Here is a 17,154-nt window from a genome sequence, read left to right on the forward strand (position 1 = left end):
GTGTGTATACACACACACACACACACACACACACACATATATATATATATATATATATATATATATATATGCGCACACATACACACACAATACAACAGATTAAACTTCTTTTTTTAAATTAAAGTCCCTTCTAGTTCTAGCAACCCATTCTAACAGTGTGGTGTACTGAATAAAGAGTAGCACTGGAGTCAGGAAAACCTGGATTCAAGCCCTGTCTCTGATATGTTTGCTGTGGGATCCTGGGGAAGCCACTTCTCCCCTGTGGGCCCCAGGCAACCCTCTAACTCTTTACATTGCAGAACCGCATTAGCAGATGTAGTTTTGAAATTAAAGACTAAGAGAAGAGAGAAGCTATATGGATATGTAAGTATGTACACATGTGCATTATATGTGTATTATGTATTTACGAAGTAGAGTTAAGGAGGTAGTGCATTCTCAGCATTGAAGACAGCTCAAAGATACAGAGTCCAGAGATGGGATGCATGTACTGAGGCTGAACCACAGAGTACATAAAGACATAAAAACAGATTATAAACAGTAAATTTATGCTGAGGTAGGTGACCAGAATTTCCACTATAGGTTAAACAAAGTATATAGGATATTTCACAATCTGGCCTCCTCTCTCACCTGGTAATTTGTCCTTGAAATGTCCAGCATGAGCAACACCCACCTAACACACATACCCCCTACATAATAAAAAAAAATTAACACATTACCAAAACTGATAATTCTTTTCTTTCAAGAGAGCACACCTAGATTTTATATTCCCTGAAATCTATAGGTGTGATTGAGTATATGAGGGGGCAGAAGAAATCCAGTTGATTATAACTGGAAAATATCTGCTATTCACTCTTTCCTTGAAATTGATAATAGCAGAGAGAATTAGTTGTCTCTATAAGTTCCTGCACTAAGTTAAAAAAGAAAAAAACTCAGTGTGATTAGTTAAACCAAACAAATTTCAGATAAACCAATGAAAAACACCAGAAAATCAGCATTACAACTCTGAACCAATCAACATGCATTATTAAATGTCTACTATGCCCCATGTAGGTGCTAGAACTTTAAGTACAAATGTTAGAAACTACCTTGTACGTGGCTAGTTTTATTTCTCTTTGTCTATATATGCTTTTCCCTATCACTGTTTTTATCTTTTCTCTGTCTCAAATATTTACTTTTAACCTTTGAGCTTTTACTCCCTTTGATCACATCTACCATGTGCCAGACATTGGGCAGGGAAATAAAAATAAAAATGAAAGAATACCTCCCTCTAAGAGCTTACATTCTATCTGAGGAGACATGATCATCAGCAAATATATACAACAGAGCTACCTGATACTTTTTTTTGAGTGTTATGTGGACACATTAGCTTCTATTAACTTCTAAAACAATGAGGAAAAGCTTCATGTATAAGGTGGTGCTCAACCTGAACCTTGAAGCAAACTACTACTGCTAATGAACAGAGATGGTACACTTCAACCATGGAAGACAGCCAATGCAAAGGCACAGAGATGAGAGATACAGTATGAGGAACAGTAAGGAAGTCAATTTGGCTGAATACAGAATATATAAATGAAAGTAACATATAGTAAGACTGAAGGGCTAAGCTCGGAACAAGTTGTGAATGACCAATTCCAAACAGAAAGAGGAGTTTATATATCATCTCAGAGGTAAAAGGGAGCCATTGAAATTTACTGAGCAGGGGAGTAACTTGATCAACTTTAGGAAAATCACTTTGGCAGTTAGGTGGAGGACAGTTTTACGTTTGGAGACATTAGTAGTCAACTGCATATAATTCAGGTGAGAGGTGATGTATTTGAATATACCACAAAACACAGAGTGAGCTCTCACACTGGGAATGAGATATTTAGCTTAAGGGAGAGATGGGGAGAGAGAGAGAGAGAGAGTGAGTGGGAGAGAAAGACAGACACAGAGACAGAGAGAAAGAGAACATTCATTCCCTGAAGCCTTTAGTGAAGAAAGCTAGAAATCAAGAACATGTCAGAGCACTAGTTCTGAAGAAGTTTGGGGGGCTGACATGGTTTAGGGATGCTGGGACCCCAAGAAAGCCAAGGCAGAGCTCTCTGCAACAAACTCACATACTCAAGCCTTTTCTGTCAAGTGGCAAAGTTTATTATAATGCTTTAGCATTAGTGGGCAAGGGTTCTTAGGGAACCTGCAAGCTAGTGAGGGTGGTGCTGGGGCTTATATGGAAAAGGGACAAGGAAAAGGAATGCCAGGGATGCTAATTAGGGAATCTAGGGGTCCAAGTGTCTTTGGGAGCTACGGATGACTGGAAAATGCAATGAGTCTGCAGAGATAACTTTGTTGATACCATACAGTGAGGTAGTTGTCAGAGGCATGGACCTTGGGGATCTGGAGCAACAGAGAGTCCTTGGCCAGCCAGGCATCCCTGTGTCTATTTTGATAAGATGATGTGTTCTGCCAACAAGAGAAAATTTTTCTCACAGGGCAGGGGCCTACTGAGAAATTAGGAGGCTTCCAGAGATATGATCTTAGGGCTAGGTCCAAGCACTCCATCAGTTCTTCTACCTATCTGCTGTTTCCTAAAATCCTTTTCTTTTTCTTTGGGGCTATCTCCCTGACGGGGGCCTGGAACTATATGTATATGTGTCCTCTCAATGCCAAAAGCAAAAAGGTTTCTCCTCTCCCAAGCTCTCGTGCCAACTCTGCTTTTCACAGAGTCTTACAGCATAGGGTAATCACTCTCTAACAACAAGGAATCTTACATAAGTGCAATAGGCTTGAACACTGAGTTGCATTCAAATAAAGGAATCCAGCTGATCATTAAAGGGTATATTTCTGAAAATGTCATGTGGAAATTATATAGCTATATGAAAATTTTGTAACTTTGCTAACCTACCACAAGATGAGATGAGACAGAGCTAGGTAGCACTTTGACTTAGAGTGAGGAAGACCTGGGTTCCATTTTTGCTTAACACACTTCCTCCCTATATGACCCTGAGCAAATCCCTTAGCCTTTCATTCTTAGTTTCCCTATCTGTAAAATGTGGACAATAGCACCTACCTCAAAGGTTTGTTGTGAGGATCAAATGACATAACACATGTAAAGTACTTTGCAAATCTTAAAGCACTATGTAAAAGCTAGCTATTTACTATCACTACTACCATGACTACTGTTATAATTATTATTAATATCTAAATGTCACTGTCCTATAGAATCATGTAGTTGATATCCCTTATACTATGGAAAATTTATGGGATGGGTGGAGGATACCAATCCCTACACGTACTCTCAAACTCAAATGGCACTTCAGTCCCTGAACACATATGGGACTTTGAATTCATCTGTCACCCTTACTTTTTCAAGTAAGCTTTACTTTAAAGTTAGGCTGCCTTTAGCTAGTTGCTTCTCTACTCAAACTTTCCCAAACCCCCAGTTTTTAACTTGAGAAATAAGTAAAGAGAAAGGAATAGCAGCATGGCATAGTAGAAAATCTGCAATAAGAAAACATGGAATCCTACTGTTACCACTCTAGTCACTCTGTCCCCCTGACTCAGGTCAGTTCTAAAATTAGGGGGTCACCTCCTGAGATAGAGGTGATCAAGATACAGAATCATACACATTTTCAGACACAAGCAAAGCAGAAATTAGCTTATGCATATTAATTACAAAAATGTTGCTGTTCTTTTTTATTTTCAATTGGGGAAGGATTTAGGAGGAAAAAGTATGTTAATAGAACTGTCAGAAAAAGAAAAAAGAAGAGGTAATTGAAGAAGTTTAAAATTGCACAGAAGTAAGGTGAAAGGAAACAAAGACAAGCAAGAATAAGCTTTGAAAGTTACATGTTACTTAAAAGGAAAAGCAATATTCTAATTTGTATATGGAAACATCCATTTTCTTTAGTATTTGGGTTCTAATTCTAAAAAGAATTTAAAAGAAAATAAAATGAAGAAGTTGGAGTAGACCATCTAAGGTCACTCTCCAGCTCTGAATGAACGAATGAATAAAGCCCTGATTAAGCAATTACTAAGAGAGACAGGTGTATCCAAGGAACTTACATTGTAATAGATAGAGGGATAATATACATATATATATATACATATAAGGGTGTTGTCCGGGGAAGTCCCAGAAATGGTGAGAGTCACGTGACCAAGACGTAGGAGAAGGGAGGGAAAGAATGAAAGACAGGAATATGGGAGTGAAGCATGGTCCATTGGCTGAGCTGGGCTAGATAGGATGAGCTCTCACCAATTATGTAGGTCCTAGGTCCTATGATTCTAAAAATACCCATTCTTAAGAAAATAGTGAATGCTACCATCCAAACAAGAGAGAAAAGCCTGGGGAGGGATAAATGCTAGAAATTTCAAAAGTCATTTAACAGATATCTGACAAACAAGCTCAAGGTTGCTGTGAGGACAAAATAAGATAATATATATTTGTACAGCATCCGACACATAATAGTCACTATATAAATGCTACTTATTCCTTAATAAATTCACACAAACCATCTATTTAACAACATAATCTAGAATTTTACCAGAAATTGAAGTCAAGCTAACCAACCAGAGTATTAAAGACGTCACCATACTGCTTTTCTTGAAATCAGGGCAAAATTTTCCCAATTTTGCAGCATCTCTCCTATTCTCCACAGTTATTCCAAAATGGTACTGGATTTGGTATCAGAGAAGAAGCAGTGAATCCCAACTGTGCTACTGAACTTGGACCTCAGTTTCCTAAAGCTGTAAAATAAGAGTATTGGATTGTCCATCTCTAAGGATAATAATAGTGATAACAATAATAAATTATAGCTAACATTTATGTAGAGACTACTGTGTGCCAGGCACTGTGCTAAGTGTTGTTATGTGGTATGTGGTTTGCTTAGGCTTGATGACTAACTCACTGAGACACATAGATACTATCACTATCTTCTTCCTTCAGTTCCAAGTTTTTAATTTTCTTTTATCTTTCTATATCATCAGTTTTTGGAATAAAAGAAGCTGCTTCTTCCTCAGCTGATCCAGCACCACTTTCTGTCACAATATCTTCATAGCTCTAAATGTTAGTGATCATCATTCTTTCCTTTCTTCTTTGTGTCACATTCTTTCATCCTCTAACCTCCTGAAATGAGTGAACTGGACTTTTTCCTAGACTTTTCCATATTCTTTTCCCTCTTTGTTTTCTGTTTAACATGCTCCTAACATTTTAAAATTTTTGATTTGATTTTTTTTAATAACAAAAATCTATTGTCTCTCCCTCCAACCTTCTCAACCAATGGGAAAAAAAGGAAAATGAGGCCCTTATATCATCTATACGTATAAGCATGTGGTATGTGTGTGTGCCTGTGTATATACATATACATATTTACACAAATGAACATAAAGACACATATGCACACATGTATACAAATACATGAGAAACTATTTTTCTATTATATTAATAACCAGTTATTAAATTGGGACCCAGGCTTTTCTCCTGTTTCTTTATTGAGGTCCAGCTCCTTTGGAAGGTCAGCCTCTGAGAGGTATGGCTGACTGCGATTACTCCTTAACCTTCAGGGAACATGCTCTTTGATTCTGGGCCAAACCCCACAACTACAAGACCTTACTTCTGATTAGAGCATAAACAGAATACAGTCTAGGTTATTTCTTATCCCAGTGGAAAAGAGACCCTGTCCTTATACTCTGCCATTAGAGTTTAGGGTGACTCAGTTCATGAAGGAGAAAACCAACCAGAGTGGCTTGGATGGAGATGGATTCCCCTGTACACATTGCTGGAGGAGATTGAGTCTCATAATCAAGCCATATTCTCAGCAAGAAAAGCTGAAGACTCCTAGCCCACCTCCCCATTAAATGTCCACCAGTTGATTTTCACTTATTAGGGGCATTCCCTTTTACAAAAGTATTTTGATTTTGTCTTCAATTTATTGATTATTAGTTAGCCTAATTAATAAATTGATTATCAATTACCCAAAAACTCTGTCTCTGGTTTTTCATTCATCACATATATGTGTCTGTGTGTAAAAGCAAAACAAATTTCCACACTGGCCTTACTCGAAAATTATTTATCTTAACATGCACCCTAAGTCCATCAACTTTCTGTCAGGTAGTATATTTCATCACCAGTACTCTGGAGTTACGGTAAGTCACCATATTGATCAGACTTCTTAAGTCTTTTAAATTAATTTTTAAAAATGTAAGGTCATTATTATATACATTGTTTTGGCTTTTCTCACTTCATTTTGTACACTTTGGGGCTTTTCTAGGTATATGTTGTTGGATATTGCTTTATACTTAGTTTCTGCCAGACTACTTTCTATTTAACCAGAAGTTTTTGCCAAACAGTGAATTTTTAGACCAATGCTGGGATCTTAGGTTTATCAAAAATGAGGTTATGGTTCTCATTTCTTTTACATATTGTATACTAATCTATTCCACCAAAAAAACCTCTCTATTTCTTATTCAGTAGTCAATTGTTTTGATGATTACTGCTTTGTAGTATAGTTTGAGATCTGGTGCTGCTAGGTTGGGAGTGTGATGAAGCCAGCTCATATTGACTCACAAGAGCTGATTGTTAAAATTTTCCCTCTAAGCATTTATACCTCAGAAATCAGTGAATGTTACATATCAGGACTGGATTTATTGTTTTGTTGATTGTCTAAACTTAAAAAAAGTAACAGAGAAAAAGTGATGCAGATTAAGCTTAAAGTGTGTCATACATTTCTGGAGAGCTGTTACCATCTTACTGTTATGCTAGGTTCTCTTTCTTCTGGCTTTTCTCATTTCTCTTAACATTCTTGATCTTTTGTTCCTTCAGAGCAATTTCCCCCCCCTACTTCCATGAGGTCATCATTGTTAGTTTGATTGATTATGACACTGAATAAGTAATTTAAATTAGAGAGTACTCTCCTAAATGCTGAGTTCAAATCTAGCCTGTTCTCCCCAAACCCTTTGTCATTTTTATAGTCTTCTACTTGGACATCCCAACTATATGAGATAATTTCCTTATACTTCTTCACTTTTTTCTCTAGTGTATTCTTCTTCTCTTCCCTTTCCTTCTTTTCTAAAAAATTATCAAAAGGTAATCAGAACATTCCTAGGCCTTCTGCATTGTTTAACTCCCTCTATGACTTCTGATGTCATCAAGATTCTGGGGAGACACTAGTATCATCTTTCAATTACATTTACTAGAGAGAATGCTCTATTATTGTTCAATTCAATGGAATTTATGATTTTTTAAAAAAAAGGTGAAAATGGTCATGTGAACAAGATAGTAGACTTGTTATTTTCTCAGATCCTTATGACCTCTCAAATCTCCCCCAAACAGAAATTATGCACCAAAGATAAAGCAACTTCATCTGTTTCCATGGTCTTAGGACACCAAGAATCCCAAACAAGAAAAACACAAAAATAAAATCCCTGGAATTGATGCTCATTGACCCTAAGCTCATTCAGGACCTTTGCCGTATCGCCCCTGCTATACTGGCAATGAAATCACATCATTAGACTCAGGGACATCAAAACCTGTCCCTATACCCTGATTGCCCCTATCTCTCTCCAGTGCCCTAGAAATCTTGGCTCCAGGCTGCAGAAGTTTTCTTGGGCATCCACAGCTTGGTCATAGCACTTCAAGAGTAAAAGCATACTGTAGGTTGCAAACCAGAAATGACAATAGTCTTGGCTGCTAGTTCCAACAGGCTCTGAACTGCCAGTGCCAGGCCAAAGAAATAAGGAATAGAGGAAATGGGACAGGGCACCTGGTATGTGTGTGTGGAGAACTGTGCAGCACTCCATCACGTCTAAGGAAAAACACGACCTATAGCTGGAGCCAGTTGTGACCACCCAAAAGTCAGTTGGGGCACAGATCTGGGTTGGTAAATTGTGAATTACCCAGTGTGGGAGAAGGTTGAGATGCTTTAAGATACAGTCCCTAAGGAAACCACAGTCTGAGAGATGGGAGTCTTAAATGAGCAATAAATAAATAAGGGGAAGGGGAAGAATGAAAGTACCAAAGATTCCAAGAAAAAGAAATTTCAAGGACCTTGAAAATAAACAAATAAATCAACAGGAAAAACACTAACAAGAGAAGGAAATATGGCCTCCAGATCTAGTAAATGAGTTCAGGTATCTATGAATTAATACTGCAAAACATAAGAAAATAATCCAGCACTTGAAGAGATAAAGCCTTGTGGAAGTTGAGGATAGCATGGAACTACAACATGCTCTTCCTGAGTGGTTTAAAAGAGAAATGAGAATTATGAGAGCAGAAATTATGTTATAAAATTCTATTTCCCTAAAGAACATTTAACTAATGGTAACAAGACAATCCAGGAGGACTCAGATTCCAATATGCATTAATTCCTAATCCTACCTCAACTAAAATGCTTAAGGGATATGACTTATTGTAAGAAAACTAGACTTTGCAAATGCCAAGTGCGTTGATTTTTTGATACTGTTCTGAAAGTTTAAACAAATAGATCAAAAAACATGTGTGTATTCATTTAAAAATATTTCACATCTTCACATTAAACTTTCTAGGAAAAATTTTTTAAAATGCTGAAAGTCCCTCCACCCCCTTTAAGTTCTGTTTATGTGTTGAGAGTGTTCTCTCCATCTGAATATATGGCACACAATAGAGTACATTAAGTTCCATGTGCCAAAAAACTTCATTTTCTTCACAAATCACTTAAGAGAAGCAAGTCATGAGGGAAACATAGAAAACTAGCTACAGTACTTACAATATTAAAAGTAATAGCTTGTACCAGAATTATTTCACTTTTATTCTCCAAGGATCTTTTCCTAAGTCTAGGAAGATATAAATACTCTATTTTCAACAGAGTATGGTCAGACATACTGGTGGTATGGGTGGTATTTCATACAGATACACATTCTTTCTTGGCAACAAATCCAGGTAATTAACTGTCAGAACGAAATATCTAAAGCTGAATGGGATTAAACCTATTGAAGTTTAGTCAACAGTATACCTTAGTGGGAGAAGGGGAAAATGGTGGTGGTCAAATGATGGTTTATAAGCCTCTAGAAGCTCTGGGGCTTATTACAAGACAGTTATGCTGTCTTTTGCTATTATTATTATAGTTTTATATTATAATTCTAGTATTTATATTGTTATGATATTACTGTCTATTATTATTATTAACTATTATTACAAATACTACTTTCTCTAACCTCTTCTGACAAAAACTGGTACCTTCTCAGAATTCAGAAGGAAAGCAAGAAGTACACGTTTCCACATTCCTATAAAATGCTAGAGTCTTAAATGTGAGCCCTGAACCATAGCCCAATATTGTTAACTGCATGTTTCAGAAGAATATAATTTCTACTATTTCTTATTTCTACTGATATTGATATCAAGCCAGCTAGCTTTCAAAAGGATCTCAAGATCTATATCCCTCTTGCCTGGACAACAAAATGTTATGGACCAACAAAACATGAACACTATAGGACCTGCAATTTATACTTTCAGATACCTCCTCTTTGGATCATTATAGAGTCAATGGAGCCTTATTTCAAGTTCTAGTTCTAGCTTGTAATATCTAACTGACTATCATGTAAAGGCATTGTCTTAAATTTCTCTGCCTCCTAGGGTACAAAAGACAAAATAAATCTTACTCAGTACCATGAAAAAACAAATGATACTCTTAAGCAGAGATCCAAGGTAAACATAAAGCAGATTAAATGCTAAATGATCTCTATAATTTCCATCATAATAGACCAGTTCTTCTGAACAATGGTCAAAGGCTGTCTTCCCACCCTCTCTCATTCCACATTAAATTCTCAACTTTCAGAAAAGAAAAGGCCCAACATAGTTATAAGTATTTCAATAACTTTCTTAGAAACCGTTCTTTTCTGTGAACAAGCTTAATGAAGTATGACTAACAGTGTTCTCCTAGAACAGTGGAAAGATTTTTAAGACCTTTGTTAGAGCTTGCTGAAGCAAAGTAGTTATTTTGGGGGGACATCACCAACTTAGTTATTGAAAGATTAACTTCTCTAGGTATGAGTACACATTCATATGTACAAACACAAACAAGTGATTTGAATGTCATTATGTATGTATATAGAAGTATATATATGTAATATACGTTTGTACATAGATATATGTGTGTATGTACACACATACATATACACACTCATATTGATGGGCTCGTGTGTGTGTGTGTGTGTGTGTGTGTGTGTGTGTGTGTGTATGTGCATGTTTACTTCTTTAAATGATGCAAATTGCAAGCCTATTCTTTCCCTGGAATTCTCTAGTCCATGTTTTATGCAATAAGTAATACACAGAGCTTCTAAAGTTAACCTTCTGTTCTAGTTCTCATGAAATATTCAAGGAAACTACTAGAAAACCAATTCTTCTTTAACATTTGCTTCTAAACAACTTTCCCCTAGGCCTCATGGTGTTATGAATTTATTAAGAAAATATATTTTAGGGTAATTCAGAAAAACAGCCCAACACATTAGTTTTAATTTTTTTTAATACGTTGTAGTTTGGGGGGTTTTTTTGAAGCTGCTATGGTTTCACTGGACCTTTTTTTAAAGATGATTAACTTTTGTTCCTAAATCTAACATGATTCCCTTCCTTCCTCTTTCCAAGATAAGAAGGCACTCATTCCCTTTAGTGAGATCTTAAAATTTCCATTTTGGCTATAAAATTACAATGGCTTAAGATTCTACCCCTAGTGAATTTTCCATTCTCTATGGATAAAGTCAAGGAATCTTCAAATTTAATATGGTTGTGACTTTCTCAATTAGACATAAAGCATGCAAGATAACACTCATGAAATTGACTAAATTGACAAAAGAGGAAAATAACAATGCTGGAGGAGCTGTGGGAAAATAGATATTTTAATGCACTGTTAGTAGAAGTGGTCTAACCATTCTGGAAAGCAATTTGGAACTATGCTCAAAAAGATATTAAACTATGAACACTTTTGACCCCATGATACTGCTATTAGGTCAATACTCCAAAGAGATTAAAGAGAAAAAGAACCCAAGTATAAAATATTTATAACAGCTCTTTTTGTGGTGGCAAGGAATTGGAAAATAAATACATGCTCATCAATTGGGAAATGACTGAACACATTATGATATATAAATGTGATGTAACACTACCGTGCTGTGTAACTTTCAAAGCTAAAAAAAAAGAAATTATTAAGAGGATGATTTCAGAAAAACTTAAATAGACTTGTATGAACTGATTCAAAGTGAAGTGAGCAGAAGCAGAACAATTTATACAATAACAACAATACCGTAAAGATAATCAACTTTGAAAGACTCAGCAACTCTGATTAATTCAATGACCAACCACAATTTGAAAGGACTCATGATGAAGCATGCTATCCACCTCCAGAAAGAGAACTGATGGACTCAAAGTGCACACTGAAAAATATTTTTATTTCTTTTTCATTCATTTCTCTTTTTTTGGACATAGCTAATGTGGGAATTTGTTTTGTATGACTATACACAGACATGAAAAACAAATATGTATATAATATATACATATACACATATATGTAATGTTTTGCGGGGGTTTTTTGGCCTTCTGATTGAGTGGGGGAGGGCAGGAGGGCAGGAGCTAATTCAAAACTGAAAATAAAATAAAACTAAATTTCAAAAAAGGATCCAAGGTAAAATTTGCCTTACTTGGAACTCCAGGTATAAGTTTCTGTATAAACTATTAACAGCACTTTGATTTTATATTAAAATCAACTACAAATATATTAAATAATATAAAAATAAAATAAAATATATTAAATTTTATATTAAACATAGGCCTTCTATAGGTTGATAAGCAATGATCCAATTCTCCTAGAAGAAATAAGCATATTACTGCTTTGTACTTGGCATTGTGGTATGAAAGTCAATCAATCAAGCTATTTAATAGCTTTGCAACAACCTTACACTAGGCTTAAATCAAACAAGATTCTTATTGTTCATAGGACTCTCTTTTTCTCTGCTCTAATGAAATTACAGGTAAGTACCAGGCTTTAGTGAGAGAGAAAGGCTATTGTTGTTAACTTCATCTTTATTGCCTCTACATCATAAGGTAACAGACCTCCATGAAAGAAACACAGCTAATTATTAAGCATTGTTTGTCTCTTTTCACTGAAGAAAGATAAGATGGAACATTCCAGTATCTTTCCTATTTTTCCATTCAATTTCTCAATTAAATGGCAAACTACAGACAAAGAAAGATGTACACTCATGGTCTCTGAATCACTAATTCTAATATTAATGCAAATACAATATTTGGCTATGTAATTTTAATACTTGAGAAGTTGAGAACATTAAGTATGTATATAATTTTTAATAATGCACATATCTGTAAGATTAATACCAGAAAAAGGAAAAAGATGAGGGTGGAATGAAGTAGTGACAATTGTTTCTTCTGATTTTTTTTTGTTTAAAATGCCAAAAGACATCCCCTTCTCCTCATCCTCCTCGCCCCCCCAAGATGAAACTCTTTAAGAGCTTCTACAAAAGAACAGAAACTTGTAGTTATATTTGTGAGCAGCCAGCAGCAGATGCTTTATGTTCCTGAGGTAAAGCAACTGTATTTTCCTTTGAACTCCATTTTAAGGAGAAAAAGAAACATGTCAAGCATTCTTGAACAGGGCTGAACAATTCTTAACCCATAGGTGATTTTGATCCCTTTGAAACTCCTCTTCCCCCTATCAAAATTAGGGTGGTAATGTATGGGATATATGTCTCATCTATGGCTAGAGCTTTTTGACTTTTCTGGGAAGAAATCAAACAGTGAAATTCTGAAAATCACTTTTTTTGGATATTAAAGAAATAGAATACTGATTTTTTTTTTAAATCTCTGCTTCTGCTACCGATAAGTTCTGTCATAAAAATTCTTTGCTTTTTAGGAAAAAGAGTACCTATTAGGTAACTAATATATGAACTAGTATCTTCTTTTCCAAATGTGTAAATTAGTGTAAAGTATTTTTTGAGTAAATTTAATTCCATGTGTGTGCACTCTGGTCATTCTATTGAGGATGCAAGGGGATAGGCTTGTCTTCTGGTCACTTCTAGTGATATATATTTTATGGTTTGGGTACTTCTTATGGAATGCTGAGCCTGCTAAGTGATCACTTCCACAGGGACCAGTGCTTTGATAAAGAATGTGCACATAGTTTGGTCCCCACGTATTACTGACACCCAAGTCACAGGGAGAGGGCTACATCAAAGATTAGCTACTGAGCAGCAATTGCTTCCTACTTTACTAGCCTTTAAAAAGAGAGAAATTTGAGCCCTTCTCTCTTGTGAATGTGTATCTTGGAACTCTGACAGCTCTCCTGTGGATTTCTTGTGAGGGAAGAGATTTTTCTTCCTTTCCCCCTTGCAACTACGATGGCTGCTTCCACATGGCAGTGAGACCATGGGCTGCTGTAGGCAATCCTGAGACAGAACCCCAAGTCTATGATTTTCTCTTCTGTTTTGTGTTTCCCTGAGCACAGGTGACCAAACCATGATCCTACAACAGAGGTTTCTAATCTTGGTGGATGTCCCATGGATTCAAGGTCTGGAGTCAATGAGGAGTCTGGGAGACTAGAAGCTGAAGGTGCTTTCTTCAACTGTATTCTTCTATGACATGACTGCTTGCAAGAGGAAGGGCCCAAGTCATGCTCTAACTTTCCAGAAAATACAGAACTGGAGTGTTGTTCGGATAGTACAGAGCTGAAGTAAAGGTGAAATGTCTTGCTATGTGTTTCATATTTTAAACTTCAGTCTCCCAGTAGATTATAATATTATCAGTCCAGTTTACTATATCATATTTTAAGTATCTGTCATTATGTGCTTATGATTCTTTAGTGTTTTAATCATTTTTTAAGGGTTGAGGAGCGGCAGAAGGAGAAAGGGAGAGGAAGAAAGGAGCTGGGAGGTGTTGTGGGGGAGAGGATATTTGGCAATCTATTAAATAAAATGGAAGAAGATGGGAGAATACATGTAAATCAGATTAGCCTTGAAAAGGTGCAGGGCCACTTCCTGAAATAAAGGGGGAGGTAGTGGGGGATGATGTTAGGAGGATATAAGATGACAAGAAAGGAAGAAGAGGGCCCTCACAAAGAACAGCAAATAATTTTGCCAAAATCTAGATTAGAATTTGGATTCAAAGTGTATCCAGTCAGAATGTTTGCATGATTTTTATTAACATGTGAGTAGTAGGGCAGGAAGCAGATGGTTGGAATAATTTATCATATGTTTTTGTTAAGGGGTGAGCAGTAGTAGGATAAGGAAACAAAGGATTTGAGAGTAGAAGATAGTAAACTGATTCACCAAGGGATTGGAAGTGGGAAACTATAGATAGAGCAAAAGTAAAGTATTAAGCAGCAGGAAGACTGGAGATCACAATGAAGTCCATAAACAGGTTTAGGAGTAGTAAGGTATAAGAAGAGATGGAATGATAAAAGATTATGATCACATAAAAGAACTTCAGAGTTTTTGAACATATTAGTGGAATACTTGTCAGCTGATGGTAAGGAATAATTGTGTCAGGGTGAAGTCTAAGAACAACTACCTTGTTAGATATGTAGGAGGTATGGCATCTGAATAAATTCTTAAACACACTTTTTTAAATAAATTGACACCCACCACTTCTGGGGATGGAGATAGTCTAGTATTATAGAAAGTGTCAAGTCAAGTCAAGAAGCATGAAATATTAAGCAATTATTATGTTTCAGGAGTTGGATTTGGAATTAAAGGAATTGGGTTAAAAACAACTTAATAACTTTTCTGTCTCTTAATGTATAATCCCTATGAAAACCACTCCAAATCACCAATACTCAAAGAAATGCTGCTACATGGCGCAGTGGCTACAGTACGTGGGCCTGGAGTCAGGAAGACTCATTTTCCTGAATTCAAATTTGGCCTCAGCCACTTATGAACAGTATGTGGACCCTGGGCAAGTCACTTAACCCTGTTTGCCTCAATTTCCTCATCCATAAGATGAGCTGGAGAAGGAAATGGCAAACCACTCCAGTATCTTTGCCAAGAAAACCCCAAAATGGGGTCATGAAGAGTCAGACATGACTGAAAATGAGTCAACAACTTCTAATGATTTAATGAATCTTTTATCTGTTAATGTGTAATTCTATGAAAAATAGCTCCAAGTAACAATAATCAGAGAAATGTACATTAAAACTACCCTAAGGTATCGCCTATCAAATTAACAAAAGTGGTAGGATATGGGAAATTTCAATGTTGTAGGGCCAACTAATTCACTTCTGCTAATTCTACTATCTTGGAAAATAATTTTGCAACATGCAAGAAAAGTTACTACATTTTTCATACCCTTTGACCCAGAGATCCAACTACCTTAGTATAAATCAAGGAGGTTATTAACAGCAAGAAATTACCTATACATAGAAACATATTCACAGCTTATTATTTATGACTAGAAAATGCTAGAAAAATGTAGACAATGATGAAGAAATGACTAAAAAAAGTATTTAATGTAACTTTATATTACGGAGTCATGTGCAATAATAAGTATTAAGAATTCATAGCAACCAGGAAAAGCTTTTATTAAACTACTGTGGGCTAATAGCTTAGGCCAGTCCAGTGATAAAGGCTGGAGATTAGAATATAATGAGGCAGCTGTGGACCATAAAATACAAGATTAAAAAGGATAAGATTTCTAATTAAATTCATGCAAAACCCTGTCTCCTGATTCACCAGAGTTATTGTCAGGTATAAGGAAAGTGGGCAATGGGAATTTGGCTACAGTTTCTGAAGGACCAATTCCATGTTTTAGGCCCTAATCCTCTGGCCAACCAAATCTTAAGGATAGCATCCTTACATTCTTAAAACAAAATCAGATTGGCCTATGTAAAAACATGTGCCACTTGTAGCACAGAAATGATACAGAGTGAAGAAAACAGAGGTAAAGAACAATGCACAACACTATAACAATACAGAAATAAAACTAAAACTGAAGTCCTATCTAATGAATAGTTTGTACTATACTTTCTGATAATAACTGAAAATATGTTTTATGTTCCTGTTTTAGGGGAATATACTTGGGAGAGGACTGTATGAATATTTATTAATCATTTGAAAAAAGAAAAATATCAGGAAATATCATTACAAAAAGACTCTTTTCAGTGGCACCTCAAGTAGATTAAAACTGATTCCCTCAAGCAAGAATGCTCTTTCCACCAGAATTTGTTTCAATTTCCTTCCCTCCTTCCTTCCTTTTCTTTGACTTTAGGGTCAATTAATATATTTTCTTATTTTAATCTTATTTAATTTTTAAAAATTTTATTATTTATTTTTAGCATTCTTTTTTATTTTAAATTTTGCCTTCTAAATTCTCTCCCTCCCTCTAGCCCCTCCCCCATTCATTGAGAAGGCAAGCAATGTGATATCAATTATACATGTGAAATCATGCTGTTTTGATTTCTAGGAAGAAAGTAAGACCAGAGAATTCAGAATCCTTGCTTTGAAGAAATTTAAACAGCTTGACTCTGTGTATTTGTTGATTCTACATGCATTCCATGTGGTGAGTATCACATAAATTTTGGCAAATTTTTTTGACATTTTCAAACCTATCCTTTTTCTCCCCCCTTTTTGCTAAGCAACAGAAAAGAGGTTAGTAAGATTCATCTGTTTCTATTTGATGTACACATAAGTACAATTCACACAACTCACCTAACCAAAGCAATACCAGTTAGCCTCACCCACAATGCCTTGCAATTTAATGAACAGTCATATTCGATAAACCTTTTACCAAATGCATGACAGTGGTTATTCTCCCAGACTCTGGGCCCTAAAGAGAGATCTGTCATTGCTTAAATAAATTTTATAGATGCAATAGATAAGAGCTATAAAGAAAAAGGAGCTTTTATAAAACAAAGTTGACAGAGCAGAAAGCTATTTCTCCATAATGTGCATGTCTCCATGTACCAGGCTGCTTGTGTGTACCAAAGGGAAATAGACAATGAAGGTTAGGAAGCATGAAATAATAGACTTTGCTGTTCAGAAAACGTAAATTTTATCTGAAGAATGTAAAGCTTAAAGTCATGGTTTTCAATCCACACATGTGATCACCAAAAACTGATTTCAAGGAGATTTAAAAATACTTAAATTCTTGCTCAGCAATGCAAATGTCATATAATACATTCATCCTTATTAATAAAAAAATACATCTGA

General features: G+C 35.7%; 1 protein-coding gene across 6 annotated transcripts in view; it reads right to left on the reverse strand.

Annotated features, from left to right (window-relative positions):
* Window positions 1–17,154, reverse strand: part of ZNF608 (zinc finger protein 608) — a 202,337-nt gene that overhangs the window by 23,828 nt on the left and 161,355 nt on the right. The gene's annotated exons all lie outside the window — the stretch shown is intronic.

The sequence above is a fragment of the Phascolarctos cinereus genome, unplaced genomic scaffold, assembly GCF_003287225.1.
Source record: "Phascolarctos cinereus isolate Bilbo 61053 unplaced genomic scaffold, phaCin_HiC Scaffold_4;HRSCAF=312, whole genome shotgun sequence".
In the NCBI taxonomy this organism is placed as follows: domain Eukaryota; kingdom Metazoa; phylum Chordata; class Mammalia; order Diprotodontia; family Phascolarctidae; genus Phascolarctos; species Phascolarctos cinereus.